General features: G+C 45.0%; 1 pseudogene; it reads right to left on the reverse strand.

The window, feature by feature from the left end:
• Nucleotides 1-4366: 4366 nt before the first annotated feature.
• Nucleotides 4367-4484, reverse strand: LOC124557395 (annotated as a pseudogene).
• Between the last annotated feature and the right edge of the window lie 708 nt (nucleotides 4485-5192).

Raw genomic sequence — 5192 nt, forward strand, 5'->3', positions numbered from 1 at the left:
GTCATATCCGAGAGGACGATGGCGGAAGTCTTCGTACAGAGTGAGATGGAGCAATGGTTAGAACACTGGACTTACATTTGGGTGTCCCTTTCAAATCCCCGTCCAGCCATCCAGACTTAGATTTTCCGTGATTTCTCTAAATCGGTCCAGGAAAGTTCCGGGATGCTTCCTTTGAAAAGGGCACGGCCTATTTCCTTCTCCATCCTTTCATAATCCAAGCTCGTGCTCCGTCTCTAATGACTCCTCTGCCGATGGGACGTTAAACTCTAATCTTCCTTCCTTCTTGAGATCCCCATTTAGCCATCTGTATTTAGGTTTAACTTATTTTCCCTACATCGCTTAAAACCAACTCTGGGAATGTTCGTTTTAAAGGACACGGCGAATTTCCTTCGTCATGTTCTGTGCAAGGTGGCGCAGTGGTTAACGTACTGGACTCGCATTCGGCAGGACGATGGTTCAAGCCCGAGTCTGTCCATCCAGATTTAAGTTTTCCGTGATTTCCCTAAATCACTCCAGACAAATGCTGGGATGGCTCCTTTGAAAGGCCACGGCCGTTTTCCTTCCCCATCCTTGACACAATCGGAGTTTCTGTGCCCTCTCTAATGACCTCGATGTCGACGGGACCTTATACCCAATCTTCCTTCCTTCTTTTCTTCATCATGTAAGAAAAACGGATGCGGCCCACAATAGATGGGCAGCGAATCTAGAGTCTCGATGTACCGTAAGACAGGCGTGATTCGGTCCTAATCACTTTTCTTAGATTCTAATGAGGAATGGTTAGGTCTGCAGCACGATTTGCCTATCGTTTTGATTTATTAATAGCCTGAAGTAGAAGTATGACGGTTCATTTGCGAATATCACAATTTGTAACACCTACTGTAATTATTTATAATCTTTAACAAAAAGAAGTGTATTATACGGAGCCGACGCAATGAATTCAATAACATTCAAAAAGAGTTAAGTATTTTTATAGACAATGTTAACGTAGAATGGTGAAGTATCAGAGCAGCAGTTCAACAAGTAAAGCAACATATATTTTTTCTCGGCCAGTGTCGATAGAAAAAATGCGGAATTTACTGTGGGACATCATGGAATACTCCCGCGTAAGCCCCTATAGTTTCAAAGGTTCTGACAGGTGGCTACACTATACATCCCCTTCAAAATGGCGTATGTAACGGAGGCTCGTTCCAAGCAGAGAAACAAAGAGCTGTCATTGAGTTTCTTTTGGCGGAAAACCAGAGCATAGCAGATATTCTTAGGCAATAGCAGAATGTATGTGGTGACCTGGCAGTGAACGAAAGTGCGTTGAGTCATTGGGCGAGGCGTCTGCCATCATCACAACCAGGTCGCGAAAACTTGTCCCATCTCCTGCACGCCAGCCGGCCGTACATAGCTCTTCACTCCTGCAATGTTGGGACGAGGTGATAAATGGACCACAATAAAACACCTCGCTGCTCAACTGGACGTCTCCGTTTGTAGTGCTGAAACATTCGTCCACTAGTTGGAGTACTCAAAGGAGTGTTCTCGCTGCGTTCCTTCCCGCCTAACAGAAGACCATAAAGAGGCTGATCGTAACCATTGTCATAGGCGATGAAACGAGTTGATCACTTCTAACCGGAAACAAAATGGCAATCCATGGAGTGGTACCTCACCACCTCTCGACAGAAGAAAAGTTCAAAGCTGCTCCCTCAGCCACTGAAGTCATGGAGGCGGTCTTCTGACTCTCAAGGGGCTATTCTGTTTCATGTCCTCCCTCGTGCTGCAATGACGAACTCTAAAGTGTACTGTGCTACCCTCAGGAAACTGAAAAAATGACCTCAGCGGGTTCGTCGCCACAGAAATACAAACGAACTTATCCTTCCCCATGGCAGCGCACTGTAGATGAGCTCACAAAACTTCATTCGACTGTTTTTTCTCATCCACCCCACAGCTCGGATCTAGCACCTTTCGACTTTCTTCTGTTTGGCCCAATGAGGAATACACTAAGCGAGAAGTAGCACGTGGATGATGGGCAGGTAAAATGGAAATTCCGTGTGGCTAGTGCCTCCCGTCGGGTAGACCGTTCGCCTGGTGCGAGTCTTTCGAGTTGACGTCATTTCGGCGACTTGGGTGTCAATGGGGATGAAATGATGATGAAAGAAACACAACACCCAGTCATCACGAGGCAGAGAAAATCCCTGGCCCCGCCGGGAATCGAACCCGGGACCCCGAGCGCGGGAAGCGAGAACGCTACCGCAAGACCACGAGCTGCAGACATGCGCAGGTTACTGATGCACCAAGATGTTGGTTTCTACGTCGACGAGTAGAGAGGTACCAGCCTCACAATAGAGCTGCGTAAGGTGGTAGTATTGAACGGATATCATCTTTGTCAGCGTCATCGCCATCATTTGGCTAAACAAGCACAAATTTTGTTTCCTGCCATGTATGCTGAAAAAATAGGGTTTTGTAACCGAAAGAGTGGGGAAACTATGGTGTTCTGGATTCCTGAATGTCGTGTGACTAGGGCCTCCCGTCGGGTAGACCGTTCGGCGGGTGCAAGTCTTTCGATTCGACGCCACTTCGGCGACTTTCGCGTCTTTACGGAAGAAATGATGATGATTAGGACAACACAACACCCAGTCCCTGAGCGGAGAAAATCTCCGACACAACCGGGAATCGAACCCGGGCCCTTAGGATTGACATTCTGTCACGCTGACCACTCAGCTACCGGGGGCGGACTGGAATCCTGAATAACAACCTGCTTTCAGAAAGAATATGCTGCATTAGTTATTGAACGCCCCTCGTATGTACGATATAGAATACAACTGAGGATATATTGTGCTTGATAAATATGATGTAGATGCAAACATCATCAACATAAAACTGACTGGACTCAGCAACTCTCCGCTGAACTGAGGACAGGCGGCTCTTCTTAAAACGACTCATTGGATGTAGATAAGTACAACACTTCACCTATTATAAAATTTTCTTGTCCTTTAACAAGAGCTAATTTCTTGTGCTAATAGGACGTGTAATAGATAAAAAGATTCTCCTCGACTTTTTAGTTGATTTATTATGTTTATTTGTCGACATCACAAAAATTTTGCAGTTCAAAACAGTTTCCCAGCTTTTAAACGTAGTAAGGAGTTCTTTGGAACTCGTCACTCTCTCGGAAAGCAGAAACATTCAGAAAACGCGAGATCCCTGTTGAGACAGAAATTTCTTCCCAACGAAAGTGAGCGCGTGGTGCCTGAAAAGCCGTGGAGTTCATAAAAGAAACAATGTTTTCTCTGGCAGTCGGAGCTAGCGTGAACAGATGGGAATGTCGGCGCCAGGTTCTTTTCCCCGGGGCAACGAAGTCTGTGCAGTTCATCTGCTCTCGGATGTAATTCTTAGCTGCAGTGCAGTTTTAATTAACGCTGTTAATGTCGAGTCTGTGCTCAGTTTGTACGTCTCTTCTCGCTTTTATTTTCCGCGCTGCGAATGGTCGACACCACGGCTCCGAACTTCGCACTGGAAGGAAGAATTTTAAAAGTTTAAAACTCTTCATGTGGCTTACATTGATGTGGCCCACGGAGATGAAAGAGGGTAGTTTTATTTTGAAACTTTTAACTCATTTTTAGAAGTTTTGTTTCTTTTGGGAAATTATTTCTTTCGCTCCGCCCGTGCGAACTTTAGAAACACAGATGCTCATTTTTCAACTACTTGGAATTTCTCTCCGTCTTCTGTTCTTACCAATACTTTGAGAAGCTTTCAGATTGTTCTCCCGTTACCGTGATTACCGTGACCATACTGTAATTCACACACAATACGAGTGATATATTTCCAGTCAGATAATTACTTTTCTGAAGGTTATTAGCGGTCACTGAGGTCCAAATGTACTTCATTGCCGTGTAAACTGAGAAACGTGTGTTTCTCGATTTAAGTGGTGAATTCACAGAATCAGATGATAAAAGCCATTTGCGTGAACGTAATGACGTCGCGTTACTATACACAAAGTTAAATGTTCTTTATTCCAGATATATGAGTGAACATACTTTGATTTAATTTTGCAATACTGTCCGGGAAAAACACGGAGAGAATCAGACTTTGTATTGTTTGTGTTAGTGCTTGAGATGGCTTTACATTTTACTTTAGTAGTAATAAAATAAAATGTGAAACGTTCTTGCGATCATTGACTGATAAAAAGCACTCCGTCTTCAGGCCACGAGTTTCCTACCGAGACCATCCGACCGCCGTGTCATCCTCGGTGGAGGATGCGGATAGGAGGGGCGTGGGGTCAGCACACCGCTCTCCCGGTCGTAAGATGGTATTCTTGACCGATGCCGCTAGTAGTCGGTCGAGTAGCTCCTCAATTGGCATCACGAGGCAGAGTGCACCTCGAAAATGGCAACAGCGGATGGCGTCCCGGATGGTCACCCATCCAAGTGCCGACCGCGCCCGACAGCGCTTAACTTCGGTGATCTCAAGGGAACCGGTGTAGCCACTGCGGCAAGACCGTTGCCTATAGACTGATAAGAAATCCTAAAATTGAAATTTTCGACCGCTGCACCCTGCACGCTGCATCAAGGAATTCATTTTATAGGAATTCATGTTTACTTTTCATCATACTGTGTAGAAAGTGGCCCAAATACTCTCTGTCAACGTCTTTATAGACCTCTCAAACTTGAACCTATCATTTACACTATAACAATCTGGCGATAGGGTAAAAATTGCAGTCGGAGTACTACCTCACTTTCCTTATGGAATAGAGGACGTGTTGTACTGGTTGTAGTCTAACCTCCGTGAGTCTAATTATTAAGAGGAGCTATAGAAGTTACACATCAGGATAAATAAGCGTGCAAGATAAAATTACTCCAATGTAATAGCAATCAGCGATCTAACGCCACTGCACATTGTACTCTGTGTACCATTTACCGTATGGCTGCCCAGCTTTATAGAAATAATGTTCAGACTGTGTGCTGCAGGGTTTCCGTTGATAGTAATTTTAGTGCCATGACTTGCAGTTAGGCGCCGGTACTGAAATGGCAACGAAGGCTGAAACACAAGTATCAGTGTGGATTTTAGTTGCAACGGACAACATGGGTCTGGACAAAGTAAGCACGGCTTTACTCGTAAATGTGTTTTACAAAACAACAGTAAGAGTGCCACTGGTTCAAATGGCTCTGAGCACTATGGGACTCAACTGCTGAGGTTATTAGTCCCCTAGAACT

This window comes from Schistocerca americana, chromosome X, assembly GCF_021461395.2.
Source record: "Schistocerca americana isolate TAMUIC-IGC-003095 chromosome X, iqSchAmer2.1, whole genome shotgun sequence".
Lineage (NCBI taxonomy): Eukaryota > Metazoa > Arthropoda > Insecta > Orthoptera > Acrididae > Schistocerca > Schistocerca americana.